Genomic DNA, 14,878 nt, shown 5'->3' with positions numbered 1-14,878 from the left:
TGAATACTTTTGCAAGGCACACAATTTTTTAATTTTGAAACAAGTTATTTTTTTCATTTATAATTTATATGCATTCACCATTTATTATCATAATTTTTTGTAAACAATTTTTTTTTCATTTCACTTCAACAATTTGGACTATTTTGTTCCATTACATGAAATCCAAATAGAAAATATGTACAAATTATTGGTTGTAATGCAACAAAATAGGAAAAATGCCAAGGGGGATGAATACTTGTGCAAGGCACTGTATATACGGTCTCACAATTGACAGTGCATGTCAGAGCAAAAACCAAGCTATGAGGTCGAAAGAATTGTCGTAGAGCTCGGAGACAGGATTGTGCCGAGGTACAGACCTGGGAGAGGGTACCAAAAAATGTCTGCAGCATTGATGAAACTCCCCAAATACAGGTGTGCCAAGCTTGCAGCGTCATACCCAAGAAGACTTGAGGCTGTAATCACTGCCAAAGGTGCTTCAACAAAGCACTGAGTAAAGGGTCTGAATGTGGTATTTTTTTTGGTACACATTTTCTAAAATATCTAAACCTGTTTCTGCTTTGTCATTTTGGGGTATAGTGTGTACATCTTATGAGTGGGTGGGAATTTTTTAAATCAATTTTATAATAAGGCTGTAAGGTAACAAAATGTGGAAAAAGTCAAGGGGTCTGAATTCTTTCTGAATGCACTGTACATACAGAGGGTACAAAACATTAGGAACACCTTCCTAATATTGTGTTGCACCTCCCCTTTTGCCCTCAGAACAGCCTCAATGGATCGGGACATGGACGCTACAATGTGTCAGAAGTGTTCCACAGGGATTCTGGCCCATGTTGACTCCAATACTTCCACAGGGATTCTGGCCCATGTTGACTCCAATACTTCCACAGGGATTCTGGCCCATGTTGACTCCAATACTTCCACAGGGATTCTGGCCCATGTTGACTCCAATACTTCCACAGGGATTCTGGCCCATGTTGACTCCAATACTTCCACAGGGATTCTGGCCCATGTTGACTCCAATACTTCCACAGGGATGCTGGCCCATGTTGACTCCAATACTTCCACAGGGATTCTGGCCCATGTTGACTCCAATACTTCCACAGGGATTCTGGCCCATGTTGACTCCAATACTTCCACAGGGATTCTGGCCCATGTTGACTCCAATACTTCCACAGGGATTCTGGCCCATGTTGACTCCAATACTTCCACAGGGATTCTGGCCCATGTTGACTCCAATACTTCCACAGGGATTCTGGCCCATGTTGACTCCAATACTTCCCACAGTTGTGTCAAGTTGCCTGGATGTCCTTTGGGTGGTGGACCGTTCTTGATACACAGGGGAAACTTTTGTGCGTGAAAAAACCCAACAGCGTTGCAGTTCTTGATACAAACCGGTGCGCCTGGTACCTACTACCATACCCAGTTCAAAGACACAAAAATATTTTGACTTGCCCATTCTCCCTCTGAATTGCAAACATACAAAACATTTATTCAGATTTACCCATCAGTAGCTCCGAGAACAACCCTTACAAAAAAATATTGCAGGCTGAGTGTTGTGTAACTGCAATTACTGCTTCTAAAATACAACAGTTGACAGCAATTTTGGAACTGCAATTTTTTTTTTTTCCTACGGGAAGTATACCAAATAACATTTTTAATTTAATGTATGGACATTAATGGGTTCAAATGGATTTTACAACAATATATGCATGATGTAATGGATTGAATTAAATATGCATGAATCATATATAGCCTCATCATCTCTTAGCTCCATATACATCTGTCCAACATCTCTATGGTTCAACACACCAGATATGGTCCTTTCATCATGTCAGGGCGTGACTACAATGACGGTCAGGAACTGTGAACCAATCCGCGTTCAATTTACTGCACACTGTAACCAATCAACGATCCCGACCTTTTCGGAAGTTGCATGCGCAGATAATCATACGAGCGCTCACAAACCAACGGGAGAAGCGAAGGCCGGTTTATTTCAGTATTATTATAACCTAGCTAGTAATTCATAAAAATATACAGATTTTATATAATTTATACATGGATATGGCGGAGAAGGTAACGAAAACTGCAGGTAAACTCATCGGGTAACGTTATGTAGCTAGCTACTATACAATGCTGAAATCATGTATCAGGTGTTTCATCAGACCGGTGTGGCTAGTTAGCTTGCATACTTGTTTAAATTATTTTATTTAACCTTTATTTAACGAGGTTAAGTCGGTTAAGAACCAATTCTTATTTTACAATGACGGCCTAACCCCCGGACAAACCCTCCTCTATCCCGGACGACGCTGGGCCAAGTGTGCGCCGCCCTATGCGACTCCCAATCATGGCCGGTTGTGATACAGCCCGGGAATCGAATCAGGGTCTGTAGTGACGCCTCTAGCACTGAGATGCAGAGCCTTAGACCGCTGCGCCACCGGGAACCCACCGGTAGCACAACCCGTGTCTTGACTGTCTAGCTAGCTAAAACAAGCTAGTTAAACACCGTACGCGTTTGTTTGAGTGCCCTTTTCACTTCTGTCATACCGGTCTGTACCTAGCTGAGGTTCTCAACTCCACAATATTACATTACATTACATTTAAGTCATTTAGCAGACGCTCTTATCCAGAGCGACTTACAAATTGGTGCATTCACCTTATGACATCCAGTGGAACAGTCACTTTACAATAGTGCATCTAAATCTTAAAGGGGGGGGGGGGGTGAGAGTGATTACTTTATCCTATCCTAGGTGTTCCTTAAAGAGGTGGGGTTTCAGGTGTCTCCGGAAGGTGGTGATTGACTCCGCTGTCCTGGCGTCGTGAGGGAGTTTGTTCCACCATTGGGGGGGCCAGAGCAGCGAACAGTTTTGACTGGGCTGAGCGGGAACTGAACTTCCTCAGTGGTAGGGAGGCGAGCAGGCCAGAGGTGGATGAACGCAGTGCCCTTATTTGGGTGTAGGGCCTGATCAGAGCCTGGAGGTACTGAGGTGCCGTTCCCCTCACAGCTCCGTAGGCAAGCACCATGGTCTTGTAGCGGATGCGAGCTTCAACTGGAAGCCAGTGGAGAGAGCGGAGGAGCGGGGTGACGTGAGAGAACTTGGGAAGGTTGAACACCAGACGGGCTGCGGCGTTCTGGATGAGTTGAAGGGGTTTAATGGCACAGGCAGGGAGCCCAGCCAACAGCGAGTTGCAGTAATCCAGACGGGAGATGACAAGTGCCTGGATTAGGACCTGCGCCGCTTCCTGTGTGAGGCAGGGTCGTACTCTGCGGATGTTGTAGAGCATGAACCTACAGGAACGGGCCACCGCCTTGATGTTAGTTGAGAACGACAGGGTGTTGTCCAGGATCACGCCAAGGTTCTTAGCGCTCTGGGAGGAGGACACAATGGAGTTGTCAACCGTGATGGCGAGATCATGGAACGGGCAGTCCTTCCCCGGGAGGAAGAGCAGCTCCGTCTTGCCGAGGTTCAGCTTGAGGTGGTGATCCGTCATCCACACTGATATGTCTGCCAGACATGCAGAGATGCGATTCGCCACCTGGTCATCAGAAGGGGGAAATATATATGTAAATACATTTCATTCGGAAGCTATTCAGACGCCTTGACTTTTCCCACATGTTGTTACGTTACAGCCTTATTCTAAAGTTGATTAAATATACCCCCCCCCCTTATCAATATATACACAATATCGCATAATAACAAAGCGAAAACAGGGTTTTAGAAGTTTAAGTATATCTCTGGAGAGACCAGAATATAGCTGTGCAGGGCTGCTCCCCATCCAACAGAGATTGAGAGGATATGCAGGGAAGAATGGGTGGAACTCTCCAAATACAGGTGTGTCAAGCTTGTAGCTTCATACCCAATGAGACTCGAGGCTGTAATCACTACCAAAAGGTGCTTCAACAAAGTACTGAGTAAAGGGTCTGAATACTTATGTAAATCTGATATTTCAGTTTTTAAAAATATTTTAATAAATGTGCAAACATTTCTAAAAAAAAAACATTTTTTTTCCCTTGTCAATATGGGTTACTGTGATGTCATTATGGGGTACTGTGATGTCATTATGGGGTACTGTGATGTCATTATGGGGTACTGTGATGTCATTATGGGGTATTGTGAATAGGGCTGTAACGTAACAAAACGTGGAAAAGGTCCAGGGGTCTGAATACTTTGCCAATGCACTGTAGCTCCAACCTTTGAGTGGGTGAAACAGGCTGCGTAGTGGGATGTCAAATATGGGATTTAGCGTCGTGACTGATAATTGATCATGTCAAGTGCTAGGTTTAGAGGAAATGACAGGCATGCATGATCAAGTATTACAGTGCTTTCACTTTTTTTTCCAGATGGACTGTATGTGTCTGACAAAGAGGGAAATGACCAGGATGGCGACGGAACAGAACAGAAGCCCTTCAAGACCGCATTGAGGGTAAGAGGAATCAGCGTTGTCTCTTTTGCCTTGAATTATTTACACCATTCAACAGAATTGATATGTCTACGATCCCTTGAATAAAATCACAGTTAAGTGCCGTAACAACAGCTATGTGATTTCACAGGCGTTGACATTTGCTGGAAAAGAACCATTCCCAACCATCTATGTGGACTCTCAGAAGGAAGGAGAGGTACACCGTTACAACAAGCAACCCCCCCCCCAAAAAATAATAATAATAATAATAATCATAAACAAAACACAAACCCAGCAAAATGTGAAAATGTTTTCCTTTGATTTCCCTTACTGATTTGGTTTCTCCTATTCATCCAGCGTTGGGCAGTGATCTCCAAGACACAGAGGAAAAATGTGAAGAAGTTATTTGCTCGAGAGCAGATGAAGAGCGACTCCAAAGACAAAAAGGAGGTACGTTGGGGAGGCGGAAATAGGGAAGTGTGGCACCCTATAATGCGCTACCTCTGGTCAAAAGTAGTGCACTAGGTAGGGAATAGGGTGCACTATGTAAGGAATAGGATGCACCATTATAATTATACACACTATTGTCTTCAGCCATAAACTGTATACTCACAGGTAAGCAGTAGTGTATGTAAGTGGCAATTCATGTAATTTATTTTCAACTTTGATTTGAAGGCAGAGGATTCTGAGAGACGAGAGAAGAATCTGGACGGAGCTAAGAAAGTCACCATTGAGAATGACTCCAGCCTTCCAGAGCCCAAAACGGTCAGATCCACTATATTCTCTTTAGTCAGCATCCTGTCAGAAACTCCTCATCTTTGGAAATAAAGAGTATAATGTTTGTCTTCCGTTATGTTTAAATATTGAAATTGAATCAACACTTTCCCAAAAGGTTAAAATCTATCAGCTGGAGCCTCTCCGGGGCAGAGGGTGAAGGTGTTTGGTTGGGTGCACCGAATGAGAAAACAAGGTGAGGATTGTAGAACGACAAAGTCCACTATGAAGGAAGATAGTGGTAGTTTTAGCACTAGCTTAGCGCAAAGACTGGAAGTCTCTGGGTACAGCTAGCTACCCACCAAAAAATGTGTTCCGTGACCCAGAAAACAGAACTGAAACATTTCTGCGACACTGTGTACATAATGTTATGAACATGAATACTGTGTGATTTTATAACTTGTAAAAGTTAGATTAAAGATTATGATATTTAGCATCGAAATCACAGCGCATCTTGGGTAATCTCCATAGCAACCTTGCTTACTTTTGTTACACACTGGTCAAAACCAGTTGTTAGTTCGGTGTTCGTCTCAAGCAACACATGTTACCTTCACTGGGGAGTTTTAACAGTTAATTTTTTACATTTTAATTAATTAAGTAAAATTTTTTTTACATTCTTTAAGAGTTTTATACAGTGGTTTTCTCAGTTAATATAACACATTCTGGCAGCTGCATTTCAGTGGAGGCTCCTCAGAGGAGGAAGGGGAGGACTTATCATTTTGTTTAAAAAAAACACATTACATTACATTACATTTAAGTCATTTAGCAGACGCTCTTATCCAGAGCGACTTACAAATGACTATACTAAAAATGATCCTTTTTATACTAAATATTTTCACACCACCAAATATTGGATTAAAACACACTGTTTTTCAATTTAATTTCACAGTAGTCTCATCAGCACTTTGTAGGGTAGCACCATGGTGTAGCCGGAGGACAGCTAGCTTCCTCTGTGTACATTGACTTCAATACAAAACCTAGGAGGTTCATGGTTCTCACTTCCTTCCATAGACTTACACAGTAACTATGACAACTTCCGGGGGGACCACCTCCAACCTATCGGAGCTCTTGCAGCATTAACTGACATGTTGTCCACCCAATCAAAGGATCAGAGAATGAATGTAGTACTGAAAGCATAAGCTACAGCTAGCACTGCAGTGCATAAAATGTGGTGAGTAGTTATTTTTTTCCCTACCCCTTTTTATTGAGTAATATCCAATTTGTAGTTAAATCAAATCAAATCAAATTTATTTATATAGCCCTTCGTACATCAGCTGATATCTCAAAGTGCTGTACAGAAACCCAGCCTAAAACCCCAAACAGCAAACAATGCAGGTGTAAAAGCATGGTGGCTAGGAAAAACTCCCTAGAAAGGCCAAAACCTAGGAAGAAACCTAGAGAGGAACCGGGCTATGTGGGGTGGCCAGTCCTCTTCTGGCTGTGCCGGGTAGAGATTATAACAGAACATGACCAAGATGTTCAAATGTTCATAAATGACCAGCATGGTCAAATAATAATAAGGCAGAACAGTTGAAACTGGAGCAGCAGCACAGTCAGGTGGACTGGGGACAGCAAGGAGCCATCATGTCAGGTAGTCCTGGGGCACGGTCCTAGGGCTCAGGTCCTCCGAGAGAGAGAAAGAAAGAGAGAATTAGAGAGAGCATATGTGGGGTGGCCAGTCCTCTTCTGGCTGTGCCGGGTGGAGATTATAACAGAACGTGGCCAAGATGTTCAAATGTTCATAAATGACCAGCATGGTTCCAACTCGGAAGAGGCGAAGGTTGAGAGCCATGGGTTCTCCGAAAACACGACCCTGCCAAGCCGCACTGCTTCTTGACACACTGCTTGCTTAACCCGGAAGCCAACCGCACCAATGTGTTGGAGGAAACACCATACAACTGGTGTCTGAAGTCAACGTGCAGGCGCCCGGCCCGCCAACAAGGAGTCGCTAGAGCGCAATGGGACAAGAATATCCCGGCCGGCCAAACCCTGGGCCAATTGTTCGCTGCCTCATGGGTCTCCCGGTTGCGGCCGGCTGCAACACAGCCCGGGATCGAACCCAGGTCTGTAGTGATGCTTCTAGCACTGCGATGCAGTGCCTTAGACCGCTGGGCCACTCGGGAGGTCACGTGGAATTTGACTCGTGGCGGTAATACGGTCACAGCAACAGCTCTAACGTTGACACGATCAGTCCAATCAAAGCCACCGTAGATCTAATGTGAATTTACATAATTTTATCTGTGTCCAATGACCTTTGAGCCTTCTTGGATGGGCACTTCTAATGTAACTATGGCAGCACCCAAGGGGTGTGATTTTTTTTTTTTTTAGCTCTCCCCATAGATTTTGCGGTGACGTAGTGTCCCCTTGAGTGACAGAACACTGAGCCAATCACGGCTCAACTAGAGAACATTACAACCTCCTACGCTCTGTATGTTTCCCTGGCTTCCCCACCACCACAGAAAGCACTGAGTTGGGATGAAACACCTGCATTTTTAAGCTCAAGAAAGGAACCTTGTTTGTATGCGGCTTTTTTTTAACTGAAATATAAAAATGTTTTACATTGTTTGCAAACTGATATGTGACACGTATTCATGTCGAAATAACATGCAAATGTTACATTTTTTATATATATTTTTGTAGCTAAACACAGAGATGCAAACCAGTTACCTTTTGGTGAAATTCGCCGTTTTGAATCCAAAATAGTTAAAGTACTTGATTTGTTTTTTTGGGGGGGGGTTCTAATATCCGCGTTTGGGTCACTAATGACCGTAAGCGAACCAGTGATACATGTTTGAAGCAATTGTGTCTGCAGCCTGTGCTCAGCCAGTCATTCACCTAACAGAATGCAGCACGCGACCGAAGAGACAACCAACTTGCTAGTTACAGCATCAGCGCGCGACTGAAGAGACAACCAACTTGCTAGTTACAGCATCAGCGCGCGACTGAAGAGACAACCAACTTGCTAGTTACAGCATCAGCACGCGACTGAAGAGACAACCAACTTGCTAGTTACAGCATCAGCGCGCGACTGAAGAGACAACCAACTTGCTAGTTACAGCATCAGCGCGCGACTGAAGAGACAACCAACTTGCTAGTTACAGCATCAGCACGCGCCTGAAGAGACAACCAACTTGCTAGTTACAGCATCAGCGCGCGACTGAAGAGACAACCAACTTGCTAGTTACAGCATCAGCGCGCGTTCTGGAAGTCAGCGGAGAGTGGAAAGGCAGTTTTGATTTTGTGATGAAGCATACTTCATGAGCTGTAACCGAAAAACTGGCATTTGGAAAGTTTGAGTTGAGGGAGTAAGCGTGGTGGAACAAGAATTGTTAGCAATGTTATCTTGCTACAGTAGCTGGATCTAGTTATATAGAGCCTATAGGAGCCTATATGCCACATGCTGTAATGGAGCCTAAATGCCACATGCTGTAATGGAGCCTAAATGCCACATGCTGTAATGGAGCCTAAATGCTACATGCTGTAATGGAGCCTAAATGCTACATGCTGTAATGGAGCCTAAATGCTACATGCTGTAATGGAGCCTAAATCAAGTCTAGGCCTATTATTTTGCTCGATCTTGTGGCGGCAACTCTAAAACGAAGCAGAGTGAGGGTAGGAACCTGGGTCAAAAAAAGCATGGGCTTGGGCTCTGTTTCAAAATATCACCTTTAAATGGTTGGGAAAAATATTATTGGTATTTTTCTTATATTGTGACTATAAAATGTGTGTTGACCGTGATCTGGGTAGCCTACTTACTGTAAGTGTGTCTCGTTGGTTGTTCTGTTCAACTCATACCTGTCGTTTTATCATATTTTAATTAACGTGCCACTTTTCATATTCATAACATTCTGTATGTAATGATTCAACTTTGAAGTTTTGTTTCCTGGGTCACGGATAGCCTTTTCTGAAGCCTTTTTTTGGTGGCTGACCCTGACGTCTAACCAACACAATCTAGGGTTCCTATTTCCTTTGTATGATGCACTACAGACCATTTTATATTTTAGGCCATTTTATTTTTATTTAGTTATTTTTGTAATCTCTTTTTAGGGGTATCAGCTTAAATAGTGCAGATTGTAGCTTCCATCAATCTAATTGTTTGCATCACTTCCAATTCCCCATATATATATTTTTTGAGTTCTTTGCATGAATGACTGAGAGAGGCTCATAGCGTGTTTGCTATTCTCTTGCTAGGAAAGAACCTGCTGTTCATCGTGCTGAGAGATGGAACTGGTTTCTTGCAGTGTGTTCTCAACGATAAATTGGTATTACATTTTTAAATTGCTCTCTTTTTGTTCTCTTTTAAAACACTTGTTACCAAAACTCTTTTAAAACTTAAAAGAATTACGCAAAATTAATGATATAATGTTTTTCTATGGTCCCACTTTTTAATTTGTAATATCCTTTTGGCCCCTTGTCACCGTTATAGTGTCAGTGCTACAATGCCTTGGTGCTGTCCACTGAAAGCACAGTGGCTCTGTATGGGACAGTGCAAGAAGTACCTAAAGGAAAACAGGTAAACATTCCTCAAATTTAATATCCATTATTGTTTCAAGTTTAGCATACACATATATATGGTCAAGTTTCCCAGACCCAGATTAAGCCTAATCTTTGACATGTTCAATGAAAAGTCTCAATCGTTTTTGTTGTTGTTGTCCATGACTAGGCTTAAACTGTGTCCCGGTCCCAATTAGTATTACATTTGAATGAATTATAATAACGGTATTATGACTGGCCTGTCTTCTCTTCTCCTCCTCCACAAGGCCCCTGGAGGTCATGAGCTGACCTGTGACTTCTGGGAGCTGATGGGTCTGGCGCCGCCTGGAGGAGCTGACAACCTGCTGAATGAGGAGTCTGATGTGGACGTTCAGCTCAACAACAGACACATGATGATCCGCGGGGAGAACGTGTCCAAGATCCTCCGGGTCCGTTCCACTGTCACACAGTGCTTCAGGGATCACTTCTTCAACCGCGGATACCATGAGGTACAGTCAAAACTAGTACCCATCCACACAGACACAACAGGATGGATATTCTATTTAACATGTGGGTACAATCTTTCCATGTTTCTGATCTCTTTTTATAGTATAAATATATACTGTAATGTCCATCACCTGCTGTCGTAGGGTTCCTATTGCTATTGTTGATGTTAAAGATTTATGTCTGAATTGTGAATAATTCTATGTTGTCATCCTTGTGCATGTTTACACATCTTTGTGACTTATTTAAAACGTCTTAAGGATCTCTACAGATCGGTGTCCCACCCTCGGGTTGAGCTAACGTGCGCTAATGTGATTAGCATGACGTTGTAAGTAACAAGAACATTTCCCAGGATGTAGACATATCTGATATGGGCAAAAAGCTTGAAATCTTGTTACATTTGGGACTGCACTGTCCAATTTACAGTAGCTATTACAGTGAAAACATACCATGATATTGTTTGAGAAGATTATCACAATTATCTACTTGAACATGTATAAATTGACCAATTAGGCAGACTTGATACAACATGTTGAACAGAAATACAATGGTTCATTGGATCAGTCTAAAACTTTGAACATACTGCTGCCATCTAGTGGCCAAAACCTAAATTGAGCCTTGTGTCCTAAGTCAGATAATGGCCTTTCTCTTGCATTTGAAAGATGATGGTACAAAAAATTACAAAAAAGAAAAAACATGTATATGTTTTTTCTTTATATTGTCTTTTACCAGATCCAATGTGTTATATTCTCCTACATTAATTTCACATTCCCACAAACTTCAAAGTGTTTCCTTTCAAATGGTACCAAGAATATGCATATCCTTGCTTCAGGTCCTGAGCTACAGGAAGTTACATTTGGGAATGTCATTTTAGGCGGGAAAAAAAAAAAGGTTCCGATCCTTAAGAGGTTTTTATATCTATATATATTTATATATTAAGAGGTTTAAATCCTTTTGCTCTTTGGGGAGGATGGGTCATCCACAAATGTACACTACCGTTCAAAAGTTTGGAGTCACTTATACATTTCCTTGTTTTTGAAAGAAAAGCATGTTTTTTTTTGTCCATTTAAAATGGCATCAAATTGATCATAAATACAGTGTAGACATTGTTACTGTTGTAAATGACTGTAGCTGGAAACAGCAGAGTTTTTATGGAATATCTACATAGACGTACAGAGGCCCATTATCAGCAACCATCACTCCTGTGTTCCAATGGCACGTTGTCTTAGCTAGTCCAAGTTTATCATTTTAAAAGGCTAACTGATCATTAGAAAAGCCTTTTGCAATTATGTTAGCACAACTGAAAACTGTTGTGCTGATTAAAGAAGCAATAAAACTGGCCGCCTTTAGACTAGTTGAGTATCTGGAGCATCAGCATTTCTGGGTTTGATTACAGGCTCAAAATGTCCAGAAACTCATCAGTCTATTCTTGTTCTGAGAAATGTAGGCTATTCCATGAGAGAAATTGCCAAGAAACTGAAGATCTCGTACAACGCTGTGTACCACTCCCTTCACAGAACAGCGCAAACCGGCTCTAACCAGAATAGAAAGAGGAGTGGGAGGCCCCGGTGCACAACTGAGCAAGAGGACAAGTACATTAGTGTCTAGTTTGAGAAACAGATGCCTCAAGTGCTCAACTGGCAGCTTCATTAAATAGTACCCACAAAACACCAGTCTCAACGTAAACACTGAAGAGGCGAATCCGGGATGCTGGCCTTCTAGGCAGAGTTCCTCTGTCCAGTCTCAACGTCAACAGTGAAGAGGAGACTCTGGGATGCTGGCCTTCTAGGCAGAGTTCCTCTGTCCAGTCACAACGTCAACAGTGAAGAGGAGACTCTGGGATGCTGGCCTTCTAGGCAGAGTTCCTCTGTCCAGTCACAACGTCATCAGTGAAGAGGAGACTCCGGGATGCTGGCCTTCTAGGCAGAGTTCCTCTGTCCAGTCACAACGTCATCAGTGAAGAGGTGACTCCGGGATGCTGGCCTTCTAGGCAGAGTTCCTCTGTCCAGTCACAACGTCAACAGTGAAGAGGCGACTCCAGGATGCTGGCCTTCCAGAAGAAAGGTCTTTGTTTCTGGCCAATGGAACACAGGAGTGATGGTTGCTGATAATGAGCCTGTGTAGATATTTCATTTGAAAAAATCATCAGTTTCCAGCTACAATAGTCATTTACAACATTAATAATGTCTACACTGCATTTCAGATCATTTTGATGTTATTTTAATGGACCAAAAAATGTGCTTTTCTTAAAAAAATATATTAAAAAGACATTTCTAGGTGACCCCAAACTTTTTAAATGGTAGTGTGTATGTATAGAATGATCTCTTTGTAAAGCCATTTTAAAGCTATGTTTGTTTGTGTTTGTTTTCCACAGATCACCCCACCCACCCTGGTGCAGACCCAGGTGGAGGGAGGTTCCACCCTGTTCAACCTGAACTACTTTGGGGAGGAGGCGTTCCTGACCCAGTCCTCTCAGCTCTACCTGGAGACTTGTATCCCTGCTCTGGGAGACACCTTCTGTATCGCTCAGTCCTACCGCGCAGAGCAGTCCCGCACCCGCAGGCACCTGTCCGAGTGAGTGGATGGGAGGAATTCATTAAGGCACCCAATGTGCACTATAGCATGGAGGGAAACCTGAACTTGTACAATAAGAAACATTCACTTTTTTTTTTGTTTTTCGATTTTCGATGCAAAGCATTTAAAAAAAATGCTTTGCACAATATTATTTTATATATGATATATATTATTACAACATAATATATAATAATAATAATATATTATTATATAATAATATCATAATATATATTTTATCCACAGTATTTTTTTCCTTTTAGGTATTCTGATGATAAATACCTTTTAGTCTACAGTATATTCTCAGGAAATCCTCGAGTTCTGTTTGTTTACCATAGTACGACCCTATGTTCCTCCCTCCCTCTGTAGGTACACTCACATAGAGGCAGAGTGCCCCTTCATGACCTATGAGGACCTACTGAGCAGGCTGGAGGATCTGGTGTGTGATGTGGTGGACAGAGTCCTGAAGTCGCCTGCTGCTTCTCTACTCTACCAAGTCAACCCTGTACGTCTGATGTTTTATAAGGAGCTCCTCTCCTCTCCTCTCCTCTCCTCTCCTCTCCTCTCCTCTCCTCTCCTCTCCTCTCCTCTCCTCTCCTCTCCTCTCCTCTCCTCTCCTCTCCTCTCCTCTCCTCTCCCTCTCCTCCCCTCCGTGGTCTTGATCACTGAGATAGATGTATTCTTAAAGATTTAATCTCATAAAAATGTTTTTTTTTCTATTTGAGATTCAAACTTCCTTTTTGACCTCATTCAAAACGCCTCCCTCAAATCCTTAGTGCGGTGGTGAAAATCTGAACCCGATTTTTATGTGGTCTGTCCTTTACCTCTGTTGTCGACCCCAGGACTTCAAGCCCCCCAAGAGGCCCTTCAAGAGGATGAACTACTCTGAGGCCATCATCTGGTTGAAGGAGCATGACATCAAAAAGGATGATGGGACCTACTATGAGTTCGGAGAGGTACATTTTGACTATGAATAAATGACATTTGACAAATGGTTTAAGGTCGGCATGAACAACAGTCAATTATAATCACTCTATCTAATCACTATCTCACTCCAGAATTAATCTTTGGCGAGCATGAACCCGTGGTTGTGTTTTTTTTTAAGACATTTAGTGCTGGTTTCCTGGGCACAGATTGTGTCTAGTCCTGGATTACTGCTACTTTTAATATGGTTCTTTGTCTAGCACTAGATTTAATCTGTGTTGAGGAAACTGGCACAGATACGCAAAATGGCCGCTAACTGTTTACCCACTCATCAATGTATTGTTCAGTGGACCCTCTCTTCGTCCAGCTCCTGTTATTATTGTGACGTTATAAAACCACTCTCCCTCCTTGGTTTCAGGACATCCCAGAGGCCCCAGAGAGGCTGATGACTGATGCCATCGGTGAGACCATCCTGCTGTGCCGCTTCCCGGCTGAGATCAAGTCCTTCTACATGCAGCGCTGTCCTGAGGACCGACGCCTCACTGAGTCGGTGAGTCCCAGAGCTCACCTCACCCAAACCATGACCCAGACCTGGAAAACAAACAGCATCTTCATCTACCTTACATGACCACCTGGAAAACAAACAGCATCTACCTCACCCAAACCATGACCCAGACCTGGAAAACAAACAGCATCTTCATCTACCTTACATCAGAGCTTACCTCACCCAAACCATGACCCAGACCTGGAAAACAAACAGCATCTTCATCTACCTTACATCAGAGCTTACGTCACCGAAAACCATGACCCAGACCTGGAAAACAAACAGCATCTTCATCTACCTTACATCAGAGCTTACGTCACCGAAAACCATGACCCAGACCTGGAAAACAAACAGCATCTTCATCTACCTTACATCAGAGCTCACCTCACCCAAACCATGACCCAGACCTGGAAAACAAACAGCATCTTCATCTACCTTACATCAGAGCTCACCTCACCCAAACCATGACCCAGACCTGGAAGACAAACAGCATCTTCATCTACCTTACATCAGAGCTCACCTCACCCAAACCATGACCCAGACCTGGAAAACAAACAGCATCTTCATCTACCTTACATCAGAGCTTACCTCACCCAAACCATGACCCAGACCTGGAAAACAAACAGCATCTTCATCTACCTTACATCAGAGCTCACCTCACCCAAACCATGACCCAGACCTGGAAAACAA

General features: G+C 42.9%; 1 pseudogene; it reads left to right on the top strand.

Annotated features, from left to right (window-relative positions):
• The first annotated feature begins 1,930 nt into the window (after window positions 1-1,930).
• On the top strand, window positions 1,931-14,194 carry LOC124028956 (annotated as a pseudogene).
• The last annotated feature ends 684 nt before the right edge of the window (window positions 14,195-14,878 follow it).

Source organism: Oncorhynchus gorbuscha, unplaced genomic scaffold, assembly GCF_021184085.1.
Source record: "Oncorhynchus gorbuscha isolate QuinsamMale2020 ecotype Even-year unplaced genomic scaffold, OgorEven_v1.0 Un_scaffold_5111, whole genome shotgun sequence".
Taxonomy (NCBI): domain Eukaryota; kingdom Metazoa; phylum Chordata; class Actinopteri; order Salmoniformes; family Salmonidae; genus Oncorhynchus; species Oncorhynchus gorbuscha.
This window is presented reverse-complemented; position numbering and strand designations above follow the sequence as displayed.